We start from the raw sequence: 18,824 nt of genomic DNA on the forward strand, positions 1-18,824 counted from the left end.
ATCCTGTTATCACAATGACCTGTGAAAGCAAATGCCATGGTGCCCTGAATGGAAAGCATGAATTTTAAAAAAGTGCTGTAATTTCTACACAGTCAAAACAACATGTGTACAAATAACAGTGGATAAAATCTGTCTTCTTTGGCTTGGCTTCGCGGACGAAGATTTATGGAGGGGGGTAAAAAGTCCACGTCAGCTGCAGGCTCGTTTGTGGCTGACCAGTCCGATGCGGGACAGGCAGACACGATTGCAGCGGTTGCAAGGGAAAATTGGTTGGTTGGGGTTGGGTGTTGGGTTTTTCCTCCTTTGCCTTTTGTCAGTGAGGTGGGCTCTGCGGTCTTCTTCAAAGGAGGCTGCTGCCCGCCAAACTAATCTGTAATGTTCACTTTAATGCAAGGTCAATTGTTTGATTAAAAATTAAAACTGTGGAGCGCAGGTGCAAATAAATGAAGAAAAAAAGTATTTGTCCCAAATATTATGGAGGGAATTATAGATGGAAGTACATAAAGGGGAGACCGTTTCCAGGTGGAAATGGCAGGAGATGGATATATACGTGGAGATTCATGCACTTCTTTTTGACTCCTTCACCCTGGAGACTTGACCACGGTGTGAGTGGTGTTGCTTTGTTGTATGCACTGCCTTTCAGGTGTGATGATAAACTGGAGTTTTCTGTCCCTTGGTGAGACATAAAATCCCATATCTCTGTCTTGAAGAAGCTTTGGGGATCAAGGCTCAGTGGTAATAAGATGTTCGTGATTATTTCATTCCTGTGCACAGAAGCTTACTATGCAACTTTGGATGTGTTATTCTTATTAATGTATACAGTATTTTATTGGGTAAGGAAATTTGCAATGTTGATTCAGGAAGGTGCCATGTAACTCCAAGTATATTTTTATTTATTCCTGATGTTGAAATCTCATCCTTTGCAGATTTTTGTTGTTTGCAAGTCATCAGCATTGATTAAAGAAGTTGGTCTGCTCCTTGTTTTGATGGAGTCATACAAAGTTAAGAATATTCTGCTCCATTTCCCTGTGGGATTTTGGTTTAGTTCCATGAATTTCAATGTTATGCATAATTATACCAAGAATAACATATCCCAAGGCAGCATATCATTAATAAAGGTTAATAATCAGATCACACCAGTGAAGGGACAATTTATTCCATTCTCAATTTTAAATGTTATTTATCAAATATTGCATCAGTGTTTTGTGTCCTACATGTATATTGATTTTCAGTTTAAATTATAAACATGTCCGCATCTGATCATTTTCCCAAAAACTGAAGAAAGTTATAGATGGAAGAACAAGAAATGAAAATCAACATTAAACCTACAGAATGGATGGGCTGAAAGTCCTCTTTCTGTGCTACAATATTTTATGGTTTTTATGTTGGAATTTGAAATAAAAGTAGAAATTGATGGACGGTGGTGGGGGGTGGGAGAGAAGAGTCGGCCTGTCATGCAGCATCTGTGGAGAGATAATTAATGTTTCAGGTCTGGACTGGGAAAAAGAAGGTGGATGAGGGTTGAGTAGTTTAAAGGCAATATCTTAACTGGGATCAAATGAATGAATGACTATCATTCAACAAAAGTGTTGCTCAAAGCAGGGTTGTTGGACAGGTCTAGCAGGTCAGGCTATATTAAAAGGGAGACTGTGCCCAAAATTCTGAATGCAAAAACATGCAAAAATCTGCAGACAAAAACTAAGAGTAACCCCTAAAGTTGGAGGACTCTATATTGAGTCTTGCAGACTGCACCATGCCAAGACAGATGTTTCTACAAGTTTGGATTGGACCTTATTGATAGGTCGGAGAGGGAGTGGGATGGGGCATTAAAGAGACAGGCAACTGAACGGTTAGGTTCATGCTTGAGGACTAGCACAGGTGTTCCACAAAGTGATTACTCCTTCTCTATTTAGTTCCTCATGTGTAAAAAAGACTCCATTATGAAACATAGCATTCAGAAAAGTAGATTAAGGAAAAAAAGTGACTTGTTTCTCCTGAGGTGCCACAAGTTTGGAAGCAGTAAAGGGAAAATATGGTCATTACTGGCAACTTGTAGATGGTGGGAGTGTGGTTCACTGGAAAGTATGAGAATGTCTCTGAGAGCTGATGTTTGGCTTTTTATGAAATAAAAGTTAGTTTGCTCACCTATTGTATAACTGCACCAATTTGTCAACAGATATGATGACAGCATGAGGATTGGTAATTTACGAGCAGATTACTGCAAATTCAATGTGAATGAGGGGAGTAGAAAAGTCGAGAAATGTGGGTTTTGGCTCCGAGTTCAGTTTTTGATACCACGAAGCAGAAGTGAAATTAGCAGTCCTATTGCCGGGTCCTGATGCTAATGGCTCCACGTAGGCTTTAAACTGCCTGTTAAAGGAGCCGACTGTGTTTATTTCAAATCCTGCAACCGTGGCTTGTGTGCCCAAGATGGCAGCACTTGAAAAGGGCAGTGAGTTTGCAGACCCTGGGGGAGGCAGCAGGCTGGCACAGGGTAGCAGAAATGGGGAGAACACTGCCCTGATAAAAGAAGTATGGGAAATGACCCTACAAGGAAGGTGATCATGGCAGTGGACCAGTGAGGGGCTCAGCAGCTGAAGAACACACACAGGCTGTGGGCTGCCAGAGACTGGCTCATCGGAACTAGGCATTGGAATTGGAATTCGAGCGGTGCTGACGGCAAGAAGGGCTGCCGGATGCTTCCTGTTTGTATTGGAGGTTTGGATCTGGAGCTCTGATTGCCAATGGTTTGACAGGGGTCTGCAACCACAGAGGCTGCAAAAGTGCTAAAGATGAATCCATGGACTCTCAGTGTCTATGAAGGGACTCCTTTGGTTCTCCTCCTCTTATTGTCAGAGGCACCAGGCAATATCCAATGGTGACTCTTTGTTGTCATATGGGCAGACAAAGTTGAAGTAGATCATGTATTTTTCATATTCTTGATAATAAAAGGAAGCTTGAACATTCTCTATCAGTATAGATAAGAGCCCTGAGGTAAAAATGTTTCTTCTCTTATCATTGCTAAAGCATTTTTCACTGAGGTTTATAGACTCCAAGCATCTCAAAGGTGTCAGAAGCCTTGAATCTAACAAAAGAGCAGATTTAAGGAAACACAAGACTGCAGATGCTATAATTTGGAGCAAAGGACAAACTGCTGTTAAGATCTTAGTGAGTCTAACATCATCGGTACAAGCAGAAGGGTAGTCAATGTTTTGGGTTTTAAAACCTGCATCTGGGGATGGTATATGTCTATCAGGGTGGAGGACTCCTTAGGCTCAAGTTAGTTATCTGGGGTAACCATAAAAAAGGTGAGGGGAAAGGGTGAGGCAGAAGTTGGCAGGTGATAGAACGAACCAACAGTAATAGGGTGAGGAGGGGGATGAAGAGCAAATGGAGACAGCTGAGAATGGGGAAGTGTTGCAAACAAATAAGGAGAAAGAAAAAGGGGCAGATGAAGCCAGGTGTGGGGGAAAATGTAAAGTTAGGTAATAATTGAAGACCCATGAGGTTGCAGAAGTTGAAGTCTAATAAGAAGGAAGTGATGAGTGGAATCATAAGTGAGGACAGGTGCTGATTTGGGTTCATTGGCATATTCATGTGACTTCTGCAATCTTAGTGGCATTTATGTTGAGATACGTTTATTCATTAACATTGACCTGTGCTGTGCACCAAGCTTGTGACTGCACTAATCATTAAAAGCCTATCAGGAGCAAATGTGTTTGAAGTTTTGCTGCCTCAGAGTGATCTCCAGTTATCAGTGAAACCCAAATAACTAAATTGAACCTAAGGAGTCCTCCAGCCTGATAGACATATACCATCCCCAATAGCATTCTGAAAGCTCCTAATACCAAAGGCTTCTTCAACTGTTTCCAAATGTATCTATCAGGGACAAATCTGTCTATTTCAACTGTTCTTTTTAAAGAATATTCATTTAAAATGATATTTAGTGAGAATCTAATTAAATAAAATATACATGAATTCAAATTAAAGCAAAACATGTTGATACCATTCCTTTTTCATTCAGGTTTGGACCATTAATCATATAGATATGCCCCCTCTTAATCCATCACATATCTCTTGGATAAAGCTAAGGGGTGATGTGAATTGTAGCCAGAGGTGATGCTGATTCCATCAGATGCACTGGCATTTGAACTCCAGAACATTCCTCACTTCTGTGCTTCAGTGGACAAGTATAGAAGTCACAAACACACTGACCCTGTGGTATTCTGTTAGCCAAAGGTTCTTTATAACATTAGAAGAGAAACTTAGATGAACCAGGTGATTACAATCCCACAGTAGTATTATTGAGATCAATGGTTCTCGGCCTTTTTTTTCACCTGTCGATTAGCTAAGTTTTTCTTTGCTTACCGTGAACTCTCTATTACAGTCCCACAGACCATCAGTTGGAAAGGAAGTGCTTGTGGCATTGTGACATCAGACCACTGATGCAATTTTTTTTCTTGTGGGGAAAATATTCTTGATTTTTGTTTTGTCATCAAATTTACAACCTTGTTTTACATACATTTATTGAATGAATGATTGAAGGACTGATGTTTATTATCTATACAAGTACAATTTACAGATGTAATAAACATCTGACTTGCTGCATCTTCCCAGATACTGTAAAACTGCTGGTATTGAGAATTCAAACAACTGACAGCCTCAAACAACCAGCAAAAAATTGAGTGAAATAAATTTAAAAATTAAAATAAATTAGAATAAAAATAACATGTTTAAAATATGTAAGTTAGTCTTGCTTGAAGGTCCTAAATTTTTCAGTTCAGAAATGATTATAAAGCACATTTAAACATTTTATCTTCAGACCTTCTTTAACTTACAATTTTCCTTCCATGATGAATTCACAAACCCAGACATGGGTTAAACAAAGTGGTCATACAAAAATAGACCCAGTAGAAATCTGTCCTCTTTTCCAAAGAAGTGGACTTCCTTATTTAAAAAAAAATCCCACTGATTCTGTGTTTCCCTTTTCTCAGGAGTAACACACCCAACAACACCAATTCTGGTTACTGTAACTCAGACCTGTCTTTCACACGGTTTCAACCCCTGTATCTTGGGGGTTTTGACTTCTGTACTCTCCAAACTCGATTTTCCAATATGTCTGAATTCTGTAATATATTTCTCCAAATCTTGTGACAGTTACATCATCAAGGTGTGTCCAAATTCTTGCAAACCACATGACCATCAGTTATAATTCTATCAACATTCTGTTCCTTTTTCAAAACCATTCCATAATCCATAATAACCTCGGAGTTCATCTCCATACAAAAGTGGCTTTGATTTAAAAACAGATGGTTTCCTCAGCAGTTCTTGAATAATTACGATCCATTTGAAATCCATTAGCTTTGTCTGTCCAAGATGCGTCAACTCTGAGCACTCTTCTCAGAAAACAATGGTTCTCTAGAAATGCGCTGTGACCTGCGTATGACCGTGTATCAACCCACAGCTAACTGGCTAAGAATACAGATGAAAAATTTTAACTCTATAATTTACTTTACTAAGAGATTTTTAATAAAGTATAATATAAGATTAAATTAAAGGTTAACACAAATCCATTACAGCACAAAACTTTGAAGATGGGAGCCAGCAAAGTATTTTCATTGTGCTTTAAGTGTCAGTTATTTTTTTTAAATAAAGTTGTTTGTGACAGTAAAGGACTTTTTCCCAGGATAAAGAGCTGGTTGATGTGCATTACAGTTGGTGTAACTAACTTGAAGTGTCTCCTTATCCCTGCTTAGTAAGAGTTGTCCCAGTCAGAGGCTTTATCTGCAAACTTGGGAGGATGGATGTTTAATTATCTCTAATGTTATTGTTTGTCTTTTGAGCGGCTCCATGGTGGGGGAGCGATGGTTAAATGTTTTCAAATAATGTGATTGAAAATAAAGTAAAATGCTTTAAGGTTTATGCTGTATATTCGTGCAAGTGAAGTTTGTTCAGTGTATGTACAGTATACTATTTGTCTTTTAAACTGTTTATTCTTAATGCAGGTGTATTGGTTAGGCATTGTAACAATAAATCTCAAGCAACCGAAAAATACACTTGAATGGCATCTACTTATCCCCATAGGGGCTGGATACTAAGGGCTTTACTGTATACTGGACACTTAACAGTACATAAGATGAAAAAGAAAATATAATCTAAAAGAAAATAAATAATACCTGTATATAGTAACAACATAATCATCAGTTATTTTGTAGTGCAAAAAGTACTGATTCAGTAAGGCAGAGGTCCTTTGGTGGTCTTAACATTGGGTTGTCTTCACCAAGTCAATGGGGGCCTCCTATATTTAAAAAAAAATACATAGACCACAACTTGAGAAATACTGATCCAGAGAGTTAACTGCCACCATAGATCAACACATGTATAAGCCAAATCCTCTACTGAGACAATGTGACATGTGAATTGCAAAATGCTGAAACCCAGTTGGTGATTTCAATCTTTACTTGCCCATATATTTAGGTCGTTTTATGATCATTAATGAAAAGCAAAGGATCTGGAGAAATGGGTAATCATTTGATCTTAGGCTATGGACTTCATAATGTTTAAAGACTAACAATTGCATTAATGATTTCAGGAGGAAAACAGTAAATAAAAGATAGAAATATTTGTTTTTTTTTTCAAAATTAATCTCAAGGTCTCTTTAATGTGCATCATAAACGTATCTTCATTAAAGATTCAGGATTCAATTTATTGTTATAGTAATAAAACACATTCATATTACATGAAATTTTATGCCTGTTTCAAGGCAGATAGATTTGCCACTGGCAGGAATTGCTTAAGTGTCTCTTGAAGTCAGAGAGAAAAGCAAAAGAGAGTCTGTCCACCCCACCCCTCCCCCGTCAGTGACTGAGTGTCTGTAGATCGACCTCTGGTGCTCCCACAGCCACACATGGGCCAGTCCAAACCATTGGCAACCCGAACTCCAGTTCTGAACCTCCACCACCTTGCATCCCGGTTCCCATACCTGGTACCCCTCCAGGCAGTTCAAGTCAGTCTCCAGCAGTCTACAGTCCGGAGTGAGTCTCCCAACAGCCGTCTCCACCCCTCAGTTTTTGTGGGTTCCTCACCTCTAGTCTCCAGCAGCCCACCGCACGCACTGGTCCCTCAGCTGCAGAACTCCCTCACTGGTCAGCTGCCATGGTCACCATCCCTGCAGGTCATCTCCTCCACTTCTCCTTCTCAGATGGGGGGGGGGGAATGAACTTTTCATCCTCTGGTGCCCTGCTCCAGTCCCTTCCCTTCCCTGGAGTCTGCATCCCCTTGTGGCTGCTGCCGATTAATAGGTGCCGCCATCTTGGGTGCAGACCTGTGGTTGTGAAATTTCAAATAAATACACTTGTTGGCTGCCTTAATGGGCTGTTTAAACCCTGCTCAGACCATGGCAGTCAATTGGGTGGCTGAATCTCTGCTTCGTTGCTCCCCATGGGTCTGCAGTGGCTCTGTCAGCACCACTATAAGGGTGAGGATAGGGTGGTATGGTTGGCATAATGGTTAGCGCAATACCTTTATGGGACTAGTGTGATAGAATCCTGCACTGTCTGTAAGGAATTTGTACATTCCACTGTATCTATGTGGATTTTCTCCTGGGCCTCGAGTTTCCTCCCACCATTCAAACGTACCGGGGTGTAGATTAATTGGGCGGTACGGACTCGTGGGCCAAAGTGACCTGTTACTGTGTTGTATGTCAAAATAAAAAAAATAAAATAAAATTTAATGCCAACAAAATGTACCATATCAATGTGGATATAAAGAACCATGACCAAAATTTTAATATGATTAGATATGATAACTTCTACTTTGGTATTTGTTGTAGTTTGAGATAACATCATTGATTAACAAAGTGTATGGAATCCTCGGAGTCTAGCAATAAGCAAGAAGGTGTGAACCATGTATTAACTGATGTAATGACATTTCAAAAGATAAAAAAAAAACATAACCCAGATGCAAGGTTCAATTTTAGTCAACAATATTGAACAGCAATCTCTTTAGCTCAAGTTTTAGTAATCTCATAGAAAGATAGAATTTGTTTTCAATCTCACTGATTAAATCACTGCAAATTACTGATATCGTGGCTATGCAGGCAACTCCCTGCAGACATCATTGACATTCTTTCGTGCATTGCCCAGCTGTAATTGAAAGACAATGCCCGAGGTGACTTAAACCCAGCAGACAAGTAACGAATACCATGTTACGATGTAATCTTGCAGTCACTATTGTTGTGTGCATTCAGGAATGACTGACAATAACTGTGTCAGCTCATACCTGATACCTTCTTATTGATTAAGCAAGTCACAGTCAGTACAAAATGTTAAAACTGCATAAGCAATACTTAGATGCCTGGCTTGTTGAATTTTCCTCTGGCTGTAATTCTCGATTCAGTAGGGCTGTGGAGGCTGAGTTGCTGTGTACATTCAAGACAGGAATGGAAATATATTTTTGGTATTAAGGAGGAGTGTGTAGGGATAGTAAAGGGAAGCAGAAGACCAACCAGAACAATAGCAGAACATCCATGAGGGGCTGGATGACTAAAGCAGTCACTATATCATAAAGAAGGGATAATGTCATCTGAGCCTGTGAATTATGATTTTTTTTTGTTTGTTCCTATTAAAGTGATTTTAACCTAATTCTGTCAAATTTTAACATGAAGCAAATGAGTCGTACAAATGAAGACTGTCGCTCATTTTCATACATTGTGCTGAATGCACATTTGGGGCGGTCCTCTATCTGACAGTGATGGATGAATAACTCTCTATCTGGTCTTGATCCTTTGTCTAACATCAGCACATCTGTGTTGCTTGTAATGGTACACTGGCTGGCTAGAGGTTGAAACTTGCCTTCGAATCGTCGCACACTTCATCTGCTGTAGCATTAAAGACTCCTTTAATCCTTTCCCAGTAAATTCTTCATCATCTCCTAAATGGTGTGATGGGTGGTCTCCACGAATGAAGACAAGTAGAATATCTTGTGAAGTAAATTCTTCCAACAAGATAGATGCGTGCCGTTCTATTCCGAGTCACATCCAACTTGTAGTCGTACTACGGTGAAGAACAGAGGGGATCTAATCATGTCCGTTTATTATCATCTGACTGTTCATAAGCAACAATACAAAACAGCACTTCACTGGACCATGGTGCATACACATACATAGCACATGACAATCCCAGATAGACATAAGGATATAATTTAAAATATATAAAATATTTTGGGATGTTTCACTCGGTTATAGGATCCTGTTTGTCAATCTCCCATCCTGTGAGAAGAAGCTATTTCCCAGACTGGCAATCCTGATTTTGATTCTCCTCCTTGATTGTACTGTGTTCTGGATGGAAAGTGTTTACAATTATTCTTTGAGCCCCATTTAAGCAACACTCCCAGTAAATGACATCAATAGAGGAAATGGAGATTCCAAGGATCATCTTGGCCTTTTTCATGACACTCGGGATTGAACAGGATCACAATGTCAAAGTTCTTTCCTTCCAGAAACTTTGAGAAGGAGTGCTTGAAAATCAGTTCTTCTGTTATTTTCTCTATAGCCCATTAAAATTAGCATAAAGTTTATTTCAAGCAATTAAACAATCCATTTTAAAAAAAAACATTTACCGGTTCATAATGCTACCAAACCTTATCACATTAATTGCTGATGAAAGGACTTTAACCTAAAATATTAATTCTATTTCTCTTTCCACAGATGCTGGGTGATCTGTGAATGTTTCCAGCAGTTTCTCTCTTTGTTTCAAATTTCAAGTGACTGGAAATTTTATTTTACTTATGTAGAGCTCGTCGAAAGAACCAAAGACTTGTTGATCCAAACCAAGGCTTTTATTAGCAAAAGACCGGAGCTCTTCACAGGTGGCCAACCAGTCCGGAATGATCCGACCTGGCTAGGGACACAACTCTTTAAGGCCCAGACAATAGGTGTGGCTTAGCTCTCAGCCAATTGCTGTAAGCACAGTCTAGATACAGTAACTATATACACTATGTACATTGGTGATAGATCTGTACTATCACAACTTATGAGATACTTGTTACTAATTTCGAGGCCTCATGATCATCATTCATGTTCTGAATTGATACTATAACCCGAAAGGAAAAAAAAATCCATAAATAAACACTTTGATTATCACAGTTAATGTGGCATAATGGATCTCAGTTTATTTCTGACATTCTTAATGAGTTCCCTGCAAGCTAAAGTGGTTGTTTAATTACATGCATCTCAAAGTGACACAGAGGAAGGAAATAACCATTGGACTCTCCATCAGTTTACTTTATCCCGTGAAGGATCGAGTGACAGTCCTGACAAGAAGGACCACTGATATTTTTTTTGGTGAAATTTTGCTTCATCATCTCTGGTTCTTGCAATTGTTGATTGAAGGATTGAGAAGAACAATACATAGTCACATTCTGGTCTGTCCAGGGATGTAGAGCATGAAGTCTTTCCTGCCTGGTGGATAAGCTTCAATACCACCTGAGCCACTTAACCAGGTAGCCCAACATTGCATTCTGAACATTCTTGCTCAATTCTGGAACTTCTCTGTGGACTGAGCTATTTCCTTTAAAAAAAATATATATATATATATTCTGGCAAACAGAACAATTAAAGTGTGGAAGTGGTAAACTGACTTCAAATGGCAATACTGCAATAGTAGCTGAAGGGCTTTGTTTCAGAATTTCTCAAAATTTTTGTGTTTCTGAAACCCTAAATTATAAAATAGAATCCAATAATAAGAAATAAAAAAAATGCAAATGTTTGAAATCTAAAAAAAAACTGAACATGCTGGAAATACTCAGTAAGAGAGAGTTAACATTTCATCTTGATTATCAGTGTTTCTCTCCACAGATGCTCCCTGACCTCGTATGTTTCAGAGCACAATATCTGCAGAATTTTGCTTTTAGATTTAATATTTTTTTCTCCGTAAAATATAATCCTCTATCTCATACACTGAAATCTATTTACACCTCGATGCACAAGATACAACAAACCAATCAACTATGTTGAGTTTTGATAAAATTACTCTAACTAGTTGACATCACAGAAGCTGAATAATTTCTGAAATAATTTTGCCATAAACAAACAGAGTAGATCTCTCACAACGTATCACAACAAAAATAAAATAAAACTTTTTTAAAAAAGATTGGTTCAGGACATAATGAATATTTTAACAAATTGGAAAAGCAATGTGAATATGGATTCAGCTGTTAACCATAGAACACAGAATTGTATGAATCGATATGCAATCATTTTAGCAACAATTGCTTAAGGAGATCAGTAGATGGGGTATGACTCCAGTCCTTGCGTTTCATCTGTTTTCGTTGACTCTTGGTTTATTCAGTTCATTTAATATAACTTGCTGTATTCTTCCAGAAGGACAAGTTGATTTGATAGATCATTATTGTATTTCTAAATACAATACTTCAAAAATTCATGAAACTATGTATGATTTTGAGTAATTTTGTGTGTGTGCATTTGTAGATGGAGGTGGATGTGAATGGTTATGTACATGCACTTCTGAATTTTAAAAATACAATTAGCAAAAAACCTCAATATTCCAAATAGATTTTGTCCAGAGATAATACATAAAACCTACCTGTTCATTTTTTGTTAAAGCCACTTTTGCACCTTCTGATCATTCAGAGCATGGACAAATTATTAGCAAAAATCTGAATCAGTGATGCTGACCATTAAATCAGAAGCCGTCCTAGAGTTCTGCCTTCATCTGTAAAGGTCCTGAATGGATTGCAGAAAGAGTTGCTCGAATGGTTCTGAGCAAGTGGGATTTGAATTGCAGGGTTGCTGGAGATTCAGGGGTTACTCTCCTTGGAGGTTGAGCCATCAATGACCCATGTACTCTTATTCCAATTACCAGAACTCAGTCCATAACCTCTATGCTTTCACAATTCAAGGGGTCACCAAAACAACTCTTAAGTGTAAGAGCCAATATTACACTTTGTTATTTCTCTGGAGTTACTTGAGAGGCTTCTTAAATAACTTAGCTGCAAGATTAAAATATCAGAAGACTATTTTACTTATTGATGTCTTCCACCATCTTAGGAAATTGTTCACACACTTTTACATAAACATACACCCCACAGTAGTGCATTTCAGTTACTACAGTGAGAAGGGTATATTCTTGTGTGGTTACAAAATAGTTACCATGATCCTGACTATATAACATGCCTCCTTCTCCAGATAAATAAATATTTAGTGTTCGTTATCAGTTTCTTTCCAGTGCAACTTAAGTAACTGAACTTGTAAACTAGTTTATTTATCCAACTACTTTTAAATAGTTCTTATTGCTATTGCACTGGTGGCAGTATGCTGTTTTCAACATCGGCTCTTGAATATGCACATGCTGCCCTCTGAAGAGTTCTGGCAATGTTTGTACATGTTTGTTGTAATGCTGGTGTCCTTCTTGTGTGTCAACCAGTCTTCTGGTTTCCTCCTGGTCTTCTGGAGGGTGTATTTTGCCTGGCAGAGTTGTATTATATCTCCTGCCATTTAAAGTTCTGCTGGGTACTTCACATCAGCCCTTAAAGGTGTTGGATAGTGACCCCTTTTTTTATTGCTTGATTCAAGTCTTTAGGGTCCAGAGGTATTCTCAAGCAGGCATTTGGTCTTTCTTTGACCACTATGGAATTTAACCTGTCAGTCAGCTCAGCTCAGTCACTTTGGCTCTGACTTTGATCTTTTCCATGTCCTTTAGTTCTTGCTCCAGCTTCTTTAGCTCTAGTGGGACTTTCCTTGAATCCTGGATGACTGGTTTGCCATTTGGATCCATGATGATGGGATGTTCAATATCTCCAAAACATCCAACTGAATCATCAAAGTATTCATGTTACATGCTCATGAGCTCAGCCTTGTTTGCATCTGGAGGTCGGTTCTCCAATGGAGTGTCTCTGGTGATCCTTTGGGATGTCTTCATCTGGATCTTATAATGGGCAGAGATAAATTGTAACTCCCGGCAGCTATCCAGACCTTGAATTGCTGGTCCACCTGCAACTACCACATAGAAGATGCAAAGGATGTTTTTTCCCTGATGGCAGCCATCGATCTTGGCTCTCCCTAGCTGCTTGATCATGGGTCCACCATAGGTTGTTAATGTGACATTTGCTGTTTCCAATGCACCATCTTTTGGATCCCCTTTTATTATGTTCTCTGGGAACATCCGGCAGTAGAGTCTGAGTGGAAGGACATTAGTTTGCGATCCAATATCCAGTTTCACCTTTAGGTTAAATATCGTAGCCTTCTTCTGGATTGTCCTTTGTATTTGGATCCTTGTGTGCAACACACTTCCTCCTTTCATCTCACCCTACATCTTGTTAAGGTGTAATGATTCTATGTCCAGTATCTGGGTGTTGGAGTCCTCGTTGTTGTTTCCTTTTATGTGGTGGATATTCTTGTCTTCTTTATTCATACGAGACATGCACATTTTTGCCCAGTGGTTTGCTTTACAACAGGCTTAACATTCAGAACCATATGCGGGGCATTTGTTTCAGTTATGGAAGGAGTGTTGTCTGCCGCAATTTCTGTAGGTCTTTGGGGGGGGGGGCGGGGGGGTGGTTTGTACCTTTCTGATTTGTGTTCTTTATAGCATCAAGCCTTCTTTTGCTGTGGGTGGGCTTCCATAGATAGGGATATCATTTGCATCCTCGTGGCTTCGAAGGCTCTGGCTGGGTCTGTAGCTTCACCCAGCTTCAAGCTATCCTTTCCTATAAAAGAAATTTGCACTTTGGGATGGGCACTCCCCTATGTTAGTTGACCAACTAATCTTTTCTCTATATCCTTAATTCTGCATTTTGCAGCAATAATGTTTAGTCTAGTGAGGAATTTATGAACAGTTTCATCAGTTTTTTGCATTAAGCCTTGACATTCGTAGCATTTCATTCTGTGATTAGACCTGGGTTCAAGGTGAGAAGCAAACTTTGCAAATATCTGCTCTGGATAATTTTTCTCCATCTCTGTAAGCTCCCAGCTAGTAAATAAGTCAAGGCCTCACTCCCCTCTCCAGAGAAGTATATAATTGACCTTCTTCTCTGCTGTTGCATTTTTAAAGTAGCTCTTGAATGCTAAATTGCACTTCAGTTGAAACTTTTTAAATGATTCAATAATGTCTTCAGCCTCCCCGTCCATCACTGGGTGAACTGCCACACTTTTTTTTTTCAGTTTAAACAATTTGGGACTGAATGGTATAGTGTGAAAAAAGATGATCTCTGCAATGGTTGTACTTCACCCACATAGTAAACAATGAGACCTGTACAGTATCTTTCAATGCCTAAATTTGTTTCTTTCAATTAAAATCTATGGTCATTGGTATATTAATTTTATGTAAAATATTTTCATAACTTATCTCTTTCAGATGAGTCCTCAATAATTCATGAAATATCTTTATTTTTATCCCCTGAATGGGCTTTCACTCACAGATGTTGTAGACACAATGAACCATATCTCCAGGTTGAAGGAACCAAATGTTGCTCCTCACAATCCTGACTCACCCCAAGGAACCAGCTGCCAGAGGAAGTTGTCGAGATGGGATCAATTGGAATATTTTAAAGACATTTAGACAGGTACACAGATAGGAAAGCTAGAGCAGGGTTGCAGTCACCTACTTGCCTTCACCGGGAGCAGTGCCAGTCGCCACTGATGATGTAAGTGATGTGACGCGTGTGTCTAAAAGCGCACATGCGCGGGTGTGTTAAGTGTCAGTATAGGGGTGATGGATCTCAGATGCAGGAGGAGGAGAGTGAGAGTGTCAGGATTGGGAGTCAATGAGAAGGTCAGAGGAGTTTGGCTGGGTGGTGTTTGGGGAATTGAAGAAAGAACTGTTGAGTGTATTCTTTATTTGTAAGCTGTGACCTCCATGTTCACAGTAACTTCTAATTTGAAATGGATAGTGATGAGGGTAAGTCCCTTATAGGAGCAGCTGGGGAGGTCGAACTAAGAATCCCCCCCCCTTTTATTAATTATACATTCCACTGGCTTATGAACCACGTACTTGCTGGCCTTGATTTTGCATTTGTTTACTTCGACATTCTGGACGCAGGTGTGGATGAAGAGTAGCACAAGCTCCACTTTATCTCACTATTTCAGAGGCCTGATGAGTTTGGTATTGTGATCAATCCCAGTAAATGTTGTTTTTGGCACTACTGATCTTGTGTTTTTGGGACATAGAGTTACGCAACATGGTACTTTACCCAAAGAATTGAAAGTGCAAGAGATTCAAGAATTTTCTACACCTGTTATATTTGGACAGTTGCAACAATTTTTAGGCATGATGAATTTTTATCGGGGATGCTGAAGCATCTCGATTACCCCTTACTGAACCACTAAAAGGATCCAATAAGTTCATGTCCAAAAGAACATTAACTTTGGGAGACGATGCTGTGTGTGCTTTCAACAATGTGAACACTGTGCTTGCGAATGCCATGGTGCTTGTATATCAAAAGACCAATGCCTTGCTCTCTCTTATCACCAGATGTGTCTGTCAGTGCTGTGGGAACAGTGTAAGAACAACTAGTCCGTGGGCAATTGGAACCTCTCGTTTTTTTAAACCAAGCTGTCACTAGCTCAGGAAATGCATAATAAGTTTGGTTGAGAACTCTTGGCCATCTATCCCACAGTGAAACATTTCCACTTCTTATTGGAAGGTCATCCTTTCACCATTAATAGACCATCAGCTTCTTATGCTATCGTGAATGCAAGCACACATCTCTACTCACCCAGAGCGATTCGGCACTTGGACTTCATCTTACAATTTTCATTGGACAAAGGGTACATCCAGGGAAAAGCAAATGCCATGGATGACACATTGTCTCAGCACGACATTGATGCCTTACATACAACTCCTGCCATTGATTTCACCGCCATGGTTCATGCAATGCATGCCGATCCCAATCTCATCTGATTTCACTGGATCAACTCTGGTCTTCATGTTCAAGAGGTGAGCCTGGATGAATCGGGTGAAAGGTTAGCCTGCAATTTTTCCACTGGAAAGTCTAGGCCTTTTGTGCCGGCAGATATGAGGCGGGAGATTTTTGAGTCTTTTCACAATCTATCGCATCATGGTGGAAGAGCATCAGTCAAACTAGTTCCAAAATGTTTTACCTGGCCTCGTGTTAAATGGGATGTTGGATTATGGGGAAACACCTGCTTGTTGTGTCAATGTTTAAAGTCTCTAGACATACAAAATCCAAGCTGGGGGATTTTGTTGTTCTGGATTCCTGTTCCCAGCACATTCACCTAGAGTTGGTAGCTCCACTTCTGCTATCTTGGAAATATCCTTAAGTACTCATGTTTGAAGACAGGACTATCAGGTGGCAGAGGCCATTCCTATCACTGACATCTCTGCAGAGATAGTGGCTAGGGCTTTCGTGTATCATTGGATTCCATCTTTCAGTTTTCCGGTCAGTATTACAATGGATCAAAGGTTTCAGTTCAAATTGGCATTGTTCTGCTCCCACTGATCTTCTGGGCACTACCCATATTCACACTATGGCTTACCATCCACAGCCCAACGACCTCATTGAGCATTTCCATCAATAATTGAAGGCAGCATTAACAGTAGGTGGTGATGAATGTTGAGTGGAGTGAATGTTGGACCATGGTTCTCCTTGGCGTGCGTACTGTTTTTAAGGCAGACATTGGAGGTTTAGTGGCAGAGCTAATAGATGGAATTATGTTATCCTTGCCAGGCAAGTTTGTGGAACAAAATCCAAACACAGTGGTCTGAGATCTGGTTAGTTAAGTTGATTATCTCTGTGAAAACATGAGATTACTCCACCTATTCCTAAGCAGCAGGCATCACCTGCAGTGACGCTGCCGAATGATTTACAACACTGTACTTGTGTTCTTCCAGCACGATGCTTTTCGCAAACCACTTCAGCACAGTTACGATGGTCAATTTCAGGTCTTATGATGCCACCTGAAGACTTGTAATTGACAGGAATGGTAAAGCTGACATGGTTTCTATCAACAGGTCAAAGCCAGCATATATTGAAGGTCCATGTTTTGTATTGGAATCTGAGGACCAGTCGTACCATTGCCAATTAGACCATGCATCCTCTGTCCTGCATCATCATACGATGTCAGGCCAAGCTGTTAACCTTCCAGACCTTTATAATCAGTCGCCTCTTTACATGGCTGGAAGGCTGGTGGAGGACTGTCGCGGTCGAGTACATACCTTCATCATGAGCAGTGCTGGCCGCTGAGTAAGCGATGCGATGTGCGTGAGTAATAATGCGCTTGCACGATTGGGTTAAGCATCAGTATACGGGTGATGAATCTCAGATCCAAGAGGAGAGTGAGAGCATCAAGATCAATAGTATGGCAGTGAGCCAATGGGAAGGTCAAAGGAGTTTAAATGGGTGGTGTTTGGAGAGTTGAAGAATGCCATGTTATGTCTAGTGAATAATAAAGATGACTCACGGTGTCCTGAAAGAAACAAGTGAGTATATTATTTATTTACTTGTAAGCTGTGGTAAATCAGTGCTGTTACAAGGGATTTGGGCCAAATGTAGGCACATGGGACTAGTGTGAGTTGATGTTGACATGAAGACCTTGTTTCCATACAGCAACTCCATTAGTCTGTGACTCCATTTGAGGTTATTGAACCAAAAATCAGCATACCCCTAGGCATATGGTCCTGGAGCTAACAACATGCCACTGAGTGCTATTGCTTTAATAAGGAGAATCTAAGCAATGCTATATGTCACCCACATAGGCAGCGATCTGAGCTCTTAGGCAGTATAACATCACTCAATGTCTACAGTTCAATTTGATTTTCATCAAATGAAACAGTTTTTAATGTTGGTGTTTTTGTTGTTGGCACATTAATAAGGAATTTCAATTTTGGAAAGTTTTAAAGTGTGTTATTCTTTATTGGTGTAATTATTTTATAATCATTTTAACCATTTCTTTAATGGCCAAATGTTGGTACTAACAGCAAAGCCCAGAAGGTAAATCAAGCCTTTCCTGATTTCAAAATTTATTTTTTTCTTAATGGTAAAGTATTGCACTGAACAAAACTAATGGATGGCTGAAGGTCACCTGGATCGATACTTCATGAGCAGGATTTGCATAGTATAGTTTACAGAAATAAACATGGTAAAAGTGAATCACTGAATTAAAGTTGACATCTTCCTGAAGTACTTTATAGCTAATGAAATACTTTTGAAGTACAGTGATTGCGATACTCTATGAGATTCAGCAGCCAATTAATGTCTAACAAGCTCCCACAAACTGCAAATTGATTACAATTAAATGATGATTAGAAGATACATAACCATCACTACACTGGAATATTTACTTGCTGTGATGTAGGCCAAGGCTATTAGGCCCGAGAGGTCCATGCTGGCTCCCAGAAGTGCAACCAACCCTATCTGTCCCATTCCTCCCTCTTCTTTCTTTTTCAATCTGTTTATTGAGTTATATTGAATGTATATACAAGAGGAGAGTTGCATTACATTCATGCATTTACAACTGTATAAGGAAAAACATAGTGTAGTTGTTTAGTGGCAAACTGAACATACCAGTCGCTGCAGTTGAATTAAGACCAACTGCCTTAATCAACAATGATGTACATTTATAAAACACCTTCGCTCCTGGCAATCTTCGTGACGCTTGGCCCAGAAATTGTCATTCCTGACAATTGACAGCAAACCCAATACTTCAGGGATTCCTATTCTTCCTGACTCAAACCTCCATGAGCCAGTTCATTGTATAGGGTGGTTCTACCTGCTACAGGAACCTCACCCACCAGAACCGGTGTTAAAAGGTGATGATCCCATAATATATACCCAGTCTGGCTGCTTAG

The sequence above is a fragment of the Narcine bancroftii genome, chromosome 7, assembly GCF_036971445.1.
Source record: "Narcine bancroftii isolate sNarBan1 chromosome 7, sNarBan1.hap1, whole genome shotgun sequence".
Lineage (NCBI taxonomy): Eukaryota > Metazoa > Chordata > Chondrichthyes > Torpediniformes > Narcinidae > Narcine > Narcine bancroftii.